Raw genomic sequence first — 9,600 nt, 5'->3', positions numbered from 1 at the left:
ATAAAATTCAGAATTTCAGAGTTGTCCTCCATTCAATTCATGAATTGGAATTTGAATTGAATTGACTCCGCCCCACCGGAAGTTGAATTTGAATTTGAATCAGAATGACAGGAAGTGGAATTAAATTCATGGCAATTCAAAGAACAGAAAGAATGTGTTGAATCTCACATACATTGAGTATTAGGAAGGTTATTTTGGAAATGTAATTGCTTACTGTTATAAGTTACCCATTATAAATGTGTTTTGGATTACTTTATTTGGATTACTTTATCAATGCAAAGCAATTTCCTTTTAATTTGATTAGTAACTAATTGAATTGCACATTTTTTGTATTTAAGTAATACAACTAAATACAATTACATCAATTTTGTAATTTAATAAAATAATGTCATTACACGTAACTAGCCACTCCTCAACCCTGCATACATTTTGTTCCAAAATGTAGATCACTCTTTAAGAGAACAAATATTTCTATTAATTCCACAATTGACAAGAATTGTTTTAGTACAAGTAAAAAGTGCACTTGCATGCTTTTAAACACATATGATACCCAGTGTTGGGGGTTACTCCTTACGAAGTAATGCCATAATATAATCACATTTGGCTGTAACTGAGTAATGTAACACATTGATGTTACTGTTACTGTTGTGAGTTGGTGTGTTTAAGCCCTTTATGAGCTATATGCCAGGCTCTTGCTGTGTTGCGCTACAGTAATGTAATGAGTAGAGTAATGAGTTACTATCCATTATGTTATTTTTTTTTAAAGTGAATAATGTGTATTACACATTCTTGAGTAGTGACCCCACCACTGATTTCAAATATCAGTAGCATAATACTATAAAGAGATGGTTTTCAAAATAAAAGACTGTCTGTCTGTTAACTTCCTTGTAGATGCCTTTTGAAATTTGAAGTAGCCTTGATGGAGCCACAGACTGGTGCACTGTAGTGCTTGCATATGGCTCTGTGGTTTCCAGGTGTTCTTGTTGTAATTGGTTCGTCAAAATGAACTAGTACAGATGACCTTTTAGGCCTGCTATTATTTTCCATGTCGCTGTTAATTATAGGTGACAAATCTATAAACGTTGAAAGGGAGTTGGAAGGGACTTCTGAAACTTGAAACGTCCAGTGTTGACCATCAAATTGTGTAGAAAAGAAGCTTTCAAACAAATGTCCACCTGAAATTGTTTGGCAACCATTTTAAATACTTGGTTAAAGTAAACCATTCTGGGAAATGGAGTCATGTTCCACAAAATTACAATTACAATAAATCAAACTTAATTATTTGTTCTGTGACTAGAGCTTTTAACATTCATTGCTGGGGGAAAACATTTCCTGTTAATGTAATCTGTACAAGTAGTTCAAACTAATATAATTCATAGAACATGTAATGCAATCATATTTGACATATATTGTAAAGCTTCATTGTTAAACACTTCACTGAAATTATGTATATCGATATCTTTGAATTTTTATTGAATTGCAATTCTGCTTTCTTTAATTCAAATTGTAATTCTAGATCCTGTTTTTGACATCAATTCAAATTCAATAATTGAATTGGAATGTAGGAGTCATTCTCAATTCATTTCTGAATTGTGCACAAGCCTGATAGAGAATGAATGAGTCACCAACTAACCTTTCATCTAGCGCTACCAGCAGATCGCTCAATCTTCCAGTGAAATATCTCAACATCTGCTGGATAAATTGGCACAAAATATGTACAGACATTTATGGTTCCCAGATGATTGACCGCCCTCTGGCAGACGCTTCAGGTCAGTCAAATCATGATCAAAAACCTTGAAGTTAGTAAGTAAAAAAAAGTTTTTAGCCCAGAGCCATAAGAGAACTGAACAGTGTCAAAGACTGACGCTGACTGTTTACACTGATATCATCTGCATTACATTACCTAAGTTACATTTCAACTGCACCTTTCCGACAGTGTTTCAATTAGGAGAGACTTCATTAAGGGTGTAAATAAGTTTATTTAACACGATGCACAAAAGGTTTAAATGTGAAAGTCTTTGGCAATTAGACTCCATCACTATGTTAAATTTATAAGGGGTAGATAGTCTAGACACTGGTGGTGGTGAAGGAAACCCTGAAGATCTGGATGGATGTTTATGTGGAGCGGGGCTTTTGATGATGGAGGAACACTGGTTGCTAGGAATGATGAGAACTGGAGGGGAATGGGGTGGAGGAGGGTCGCATTCCATTTTGCCTGAAATGACAACTGACAGCAACAGAGAGAACGGATTTAAAGTTTGATATTTGTCTGTTTCTGTATTTATTGTTTATTCTTATTAACATTTAATATGTTTGTTTGTGTATGTATGCACCAATAACCAAGGCAAATTCCACATAAGGCGATAAACTCCTTTCTGATTCTGATGTAATTGGCTCATAAAAATCATGGTGAACAACCAGACTTGAAAACGCCCAGAGTCAGATAATTAGGTGAGAAAGGAGAGGAAGTAAAATGAAAAAGCATAGAAGTCTTCCTGAATGAACTTACGCTGAGCTTCATTACCTGTATGTAAAGCCACTGCAACTCAGCAATGTGCAATAGCTCATCTATCCACTGTTTTTGTCACAGCAATGCAGTTTTACTTACTTAGTTTGTTTTTTTACCCATATTTTTTATTTTATTTCCCCCTATTTTTAATTACTTATTATTTATATGTGTGTATGTGCCATCAGGATTGCTACTTAGTTTCGTTGTACTTAGTTGAGCAATGACAATAAAGGAATTCTGTTCTATTCTGTGTATCCTAGGCCCCATCTACACTTGTCATTTCAAGTGTCTCAGATGAAATTCAGATGTGATTTAATACACTTTAACTTTTCATCAAAAATGAATGTGTCCAATACTTTGGTTTATGGCCAAATACCTGCAAAACTAATGCAATTCCCATCAGCCTTAGCTGTACTTTGTGTTAAGTGCTAATTTGCCACTAGCCAATTCAAATGGGCTGGCAACTTACAATGTTCACTTCATTTTTAGTTAATCTGTGCATGTCAGCAAATCTTACACACACACACAAAGTATGCTTACATTGTCCGTGTAACATGTTAGTATGACAACCAAACCCAAATGTGGGAAAGATGAATTAATATAGAGGAGTTGACAATTGAATTGTCATGATCCATAATGATGAGCAGCGCACTGTGTCAGACATGGTAATGATAGCAGGTTTACTATCAAGACTGCATGCTGCTGTAACACACTGACCTACAGCAGATCCGCCTACACAGGGCTCTCACACTTGATGTGCGATCAAGAGAGATGACTTAAGTGGACCATTAGCTTTGCATCACAGGATTTTACACTCCCACCCGCCCTCCCAAGTGAAAGCTGGCACTCTCGCCTTATTCTCTCTGCTGTTACTTTGTCTTACCAAAGTGTAAGCTTAACTGTTTTAATGCAGTGGTTCCCAACATTTTTGGTCTGGGGTACCCCCATAGCCCTGTCAGATGAACTTGCATACCTTTTTATCAATTCCCAATGTATGTTCCAAATGTATTTACTATTCATTATATAAAAGGTGGATATTTTTTTATAATTTCATACAATGTCTGTCAATATTACAGTTTTTCCTCAATCGATTTGGTACATTTCTCCAAACTCAGGTAACAGCTCCCAAAACAGTTAACACAGCAAACTAAACACACAGTTATGTTGGCGAAACATTTAAGTATTCACTGCACAATGAAACACAGCATTTTATTCTAGTAATGCATTTATTAAAATTCAAGATTAACATCAAAACTAAAAAGGGTGTTCTCTGTTGATTTGATAACAAATTCAGCTGAAGATACACAAAGAAATAAATGAAAATACATGTTTTTCATTAAGTTCTTTAATGAGGAGTTCAGGTGTATAACAATGAGTGGATTCAGGAAAGGAGAATATGGTGGAAGGAACACCATCCTGAAATGTGGGGGATTCTCAAACCACTCTCTGAATGGTGGAATTGGACATTGTCCCAAACTACAAAATTTCGCACTATTTGCTCCTGATCACCCTGCGGAAAGAGGATTTCATTGAGGAGGTTTAAAAAAAAAAATAAAAAAAAAAATGCTGGCTGTGTTGTATGGTCCCAAGACAGCATTGTGTGCCACAACAGCAGTTGTAGAAATTGTGGCACAGAGAGTGATGTTGCCTCCTCGTTGTCCAGGTACATTGACTTTAGCATGACGGCCAATCACATTTCTCCCTCTTCTCCTTTTTTGTGAAGATTGAAGCCTGTTTCATCAATAGACATGTACTCCTAACGAGTTGTACTGCTATCCAACTCCAAGATTCTCTAGAGTAAAAAGAACACAAGGTACAATACAGTAAGTTAGTGTTTTACAGTAATGGCATTGATTGCAGTCAATACTACTGTGAAACTGTTGCTGAAGTTTGAGTTCACACTCTGAAGCAGCAGTATACATAGATATGCCTAAATCTTTTTACTTACAGTAGCATGGAATAGTTTATGGACACATTTGTGTTTGTGTTGACAGTAAAAGTGCAGTAATTGGGTTGCACATACTTGAACAAACTGGAAATCGCAACTCCTTCACTCTAACGGAGTTCCTCTCAAAAGGCCCTTTGTATACTTGCTTCATTTGGATTGCATTTCTCCTAAGAACATGATCAGTTGTGGAGAGACTGCACTGGTGGATATTGTGGAACAGTTGATTGTCCGGTGTTATTCTTTGCTGAATTTCTGTGAGGCGGAGGGTGTTGTTCTGGACCACCATGTCAACAATGGCATGCTCTTGTTCAATTGAAAGAAGACTTGTTCATCCACCTGAGTGTTCTCGAACTTCAATTCTGAAAAATGCTTTGACAAGCAGGAACGTTTACTGTAGAAATCTAGACCTATGTCAAACAACAATACAACAATACATTGTGTACTCTCATTGTAGAAGTAGAATGATATAGTTACTTACCGGTAACTATATCCCTCTGAAATGTGCGGATAATTGAAGCCACTGTGGATCTGTTTATATTGGGCTGAACTCTCTGCCCAGCTTCTCTCAGTGAGACACCATCATTTATGACAGAGTCAACAAGTGTGGCTCTGATTTCGTTTGAAACACGTGTGTACCCTATCCTTCTACCTCTCCTCCCTCCCCTTACACCTTGCCCTCCTCTTCCTCTCTGTCCATCTCTTCTTATATTTTCTACTCTCTCTTTCCACTATACCATTGCTCTCCAATCTATCCATCTCTTCTCCCTCTACTCCTCTATCTTCTCCTCTTCCTACATCCTCAGCTCTTCTTGCTCCTTCTCCTACATCTTCAGCTCTTCTTGCTCTTTCTCCATCTCCTCTTCCTCTACCCAGTCTACCACCTCTCACTCTTACATCTCTTCCTTTTCCACTGCTCATTCTTCTTCTTCTTTTTATTGTCTTTTCTCCTCATTCATCTTCTTTGTTGTTTTTCTCTTCCCCTTTTGTAGTTGTTGTAATTAAGACAGCTGTGTGAACAATTAGGAAATTGGCTTTTTCTGTGTTGAGTGGATTACTAACTCATCAGATATCAATTTGGGGTTAATTGAGGACATAAGGTGTGCAACTGACTATTTTACAATTCACAAAGTTTTGTTTGTTGTGTTTTTAAAATGGTACAAAATGCTTGTGATCTTTGTAAAGACCAATGAAAAAGCTGCAAATGTTTTTCCTGATATATTAAAGATTTGGTTGGCTGTATGAACTGCTGTGATAACATTAGGGAATTTTGTGCACAGTGTTTTGAGAAAAATTATGCTTTTGATTTGTAATTTGTATGAAATGAAGGAGAATTTACTATCTGTTTGGGACAATTACAAAGTGTACAGATCACTGTGTTAACTGTTTTGAGAGCTGTTACCTGAGTTTGGAGAAATGTACCAAATCGATTGAGGAAAAACTGTAATGTTGGTTTGGTCACCAATCATACTACTAGCCAACTAAGCCACTACTACTTTGAGTGAAGGTGGATGTTTCAACCATTTTTCCATTGCTTTTAGCAACCTTTTGCAATCGTTAGAACATTTTAGTCCTTACTTTTAGCTATTTCTACAATTTATTCATCACTTTTAGCTACATTTTCAATCAGTAGCTAACTATTTTAACTGTAAGCTATTTTTTACGTTTCTACATTCCTTTCAGCTAATCATTAGAACAGTGTAGTCATTTTAGCTATTTATTCATTACTTTTAGCTAACTATTTTAACTGTCAGGATTTTTAACCATTTTACCATTACTATTAGCTAATCATTTGAACAGTTTAGTATTTAATTTTAGCTATTTTTTTCCACCATTTATTTATTACTTTTAGATAATCATTTGAATAGTTTAGTCCGTAAAGGTCCCATGGCATGAACATTTCACATTATGAGGTTTTTTTTAACATTACAGTTTTTCTTGATTGCTTTGACCTGCTTAAAGAAACTGGGATCCACTTGGTTTTCATCAGCAGAGCAGAAGACACCTCTTACAAATGCGTTAACCCTTTCTCATTGGATTGACACATTTTCCCCACCCTTTTGCAGAACAGTTAACACGGACGTCATTCAAGCAGTCCAAACTCCATTGTTTTAATTATGGTAACCAAACAGAAGCTATCTGTTCATAACTATTAGAAACTATCTACATCAGTATGAAATCACTGAAGCACCTGTTTGACACTCCTTCACACAAATCTTCAATTAGCAATCAATCAGTCTGCAGGCCTTAAAGGTGCAGCGTCTGTGTTGTTCTTTGCCAACATGGATGGGAGAGGTCAAAGGCAGAGTGAGAGTGAGAGTGAGAGTGAGAGTGAGAGTGAGAGTGAGAGTGAGAGTGAGAGTGAGAGCAAATGCAAACAATGCCATAAGGCTGTGTGAAATCAGGGCAGCAGTGATTGCAGATCAGGGCATGTTTAGGAACATCAACAACGTGAGTGTGACCACCATTGACCGCATCCTAAGAAGGAACCATATGGCTATGAAGCAGCTCTATACAGTTCCATTTCAAAGGAACTCTGACGATGTGAAGGAGGCCAGATGCCAATATGTGGAGGTAAGGAAACATTACTACAGTATACTGTAATGCCTTGTCATATCATGCAGTTAGAGTCAACTTGAGTCACTTTTCATTGTAATTTTGCCTTTTTTTACTTAGAGAATAATGGAGCTCAAAGCTGAGGGGGCACATCATGTCTTCATTTATGTTGATGAAGCCGGCTTCAATCTCTGTAAAGTGAGGTGACGTGGAAGGAACCTCATTGGGTACAGGGCCACTATCACAGTTCCAGGTCAAAGGGGTGCTAACATAACCATGTATACTGCCATCTCCAATGATGGTGTCCTATGCCATATCCCCACTATTGGCCCATACAACACTGAGCGCCTCATAACATTCCTGGATGCACTTCATGACAGGCTGATCTCACCTGAGCAGAGAGGGCTGTTGAGGCCTGGCATGCCACTCTTCGTCATTATCTGGGACAATGTGGCATTCCACCACTCTCGCCTTGTCAATGAGTGGTTTGCAGTACACCCTCGGATGATGATGATGATGCAGTTCCTTCCAGTATATAGCCCATTTTTGAATCCCATAGAGGAGTTCTTCAGTGCTTGGAGGTGGAAGGTTTATGATCAGCGTCCCTATGAGCAGATGCCCTTGCTGAATGCAATGAATGCTGCTGCCCAAGAAATGGGTGCAGAGAAATGTCAAGGTTGGATAAGTCATGCAAGAAGATTTTTTTTTTTTTTTTCCTCGGTGCATTGCAAGAGAGGATAACGAATGTGATGTGGATGAGGCCATGTGGCCCCATCATCAAGACAGAAGAGACTGAATATCAAGTGGCTATTTCTTATACTCTACAGTAATGTTTACTTTACTGTAATAGATTTTATTTTCTTAATTTCTTGTATGTATTTTGTGTAATATTTACAGTATTTCAGTTTTCAGCCACAGTTTGAAAATAACAATCAATGGAATCAATAAAATTTGCATTAAAGCATTTCTGATTCTGGATCCAGTTCTTTGCAAGAAGGTAAATTTGACAACAAATGTCACTAGCATAAAAGTTACGTACAGTAATGGGCTACAATGACAAGCAATTGTGCACTGATTCGCTGTAGTGCTGTATTTTGTTGTCCACTGTGTAATGGTTGATTGGAAGAGCTCATACACTTGTTTGCAAGTTGTGTTGTTTGAAGGCAAAATTTGCTTTTGTTGCATATTTTAAATGTTTTGGCACGGATAGAGCCTTTTGCAAACAAAATGTGTCATTTTGACCATCCGTGCCACTGTTCCGGCCTGTATGTTAACTGTTTTGAAAAATGTGGAGTTTGAGTTGACTGCTGCATCAAAGCAATCAAGAAAAACCATAATAGGAGTTCCCCTAGCCTGCCTATGGTTCCCCCAGTGGCTAGAAATGGCGATAGGTGTAAACCAAACCCTGGGTATCCTGCTCTGCCTTTGAGAAAATGAAAGCTCAGATGGGCCAATCAGGAATCTTGCCTCTATTACGTCATAAGGGGAAAGGTTACCTCCCCTTTCTCTGCTTTTCCCGCCCAGAGAATTTGGTCCACCCATGAGAAAGAGAGACATCATGGCTTGCAAATGAGCAAAGCATGGCAGTTGGTCAAGGCCACACCCCCACCCTCCACCTTGCCCCGCTTCTCTCCTCCTCAATAGCATTTAAAGCTACAGACCCAGAAATGGCACATCCTACGGAAAGCTCAATGTGGGACTGGCTCTAGTGGCTGTAGTTCTGCACCAAGGCTGAATTTCGGGAAAGAGACTTCAGATACAGTATTAGGGGACCACTGAGGCCTATATGAAAGCATCCAAAAAGCAGCATGTCATAGGACCTTTAAGCTATATATTTCATTTAGTCATTAGCTAAACTTCTTTGTTGCATACTAACTAGTTTTTACATACTCACATAACTGCAACATGTAGTGTTCAGGCGTTACAGTTAACTCAATGTTAACATGTGAATTTCTTCTTTTAATCAAATTTATAATTTCTTTTTTTCTCATTTACTTTATAATCTTTCCATGTACCCCCTGGCAACACGTACCCCTGCTTGGGAATGACTCTTTTAACTGAACCGTTTATTATTAATTATTTAAAATTGGATTGTATTAGGATCGATAAATGCAGTGAAATTGAAAGGAAATCCATTGTGTACTCATAGTTTACTCAACATGGTAATCCATTCTGCTGTGTTAGACTAATAACATGCACTCTGGTTATGTCAGCTAATTGAAGATCATGATGTCAACTCAATAATATTAATAATGCAGGATCCAGTGCATCTGCTTGTACCAGGAAAAGCCTTTTCTTTGCCAATGATAATATTGACTGCACACTACAGTTGTAGGCCTACCTTGTGGAAAACCACGGGGCTATTTAACTTAGCCTACAGTAAGATTACAACTGTAAACTGAGTTTAAAAAATCCTGTGTGTAATAAGTAGAAGAATAGTAAGTAAGTCAATTTTATTTATATAGCACATTTAAACATAGCGGAGCTATCCAAAGTGCTGAACAGGGTAAAAACAAAAACAAATAAACAGTAAAACAGCCAACAAGACAAAAGACAACATCAGAAAACAATTTAAAATGCCAGGGAATAC

The 9,600-nt window shown here is 37.6% G+C and overlaps 1 long non-coding RNA gene across 1 annotated transcript; it reads right to left on the bottom strand.

The window, feature by feature from the left end:
- Nucleotides 1-3,876: 3,876 nt before the first annotated feature.
- On the bottom strand, nt 3,877-5,168 carry LOC120556411. The gene is made up of 3 exons (XR_005638851.1): nt 4,936-5,168; nt 4,533-4,826; nt 3,877-4,301 (listed from the first exon to the last, which is right to left on the bottom strand). It is a non-coding gene; the product is annotated as an uncharacterized LOC120556411 (long non-coding RNA).
- Between the last annotated feature and the right edge of the window lie 4,432 nt (nt 5,169-9,600).

Source organism: Perca fluviatilis, chromosome 3, assembly GCF_010015445.1.
Source record: "Perca fluviatilis chromosome 3, GENO_Pfluv_1.0, whole genome shotgun sequence".
Taxonomy (NCBI): Eukaryota; Metazoa; Chordata; class Actinopteri; order Perciformes; family Percidae; genus Perca; species Perca fluviatilis.
This window is presented reverse-complemented; position numbering and strand designations above follow the sequence as displayed.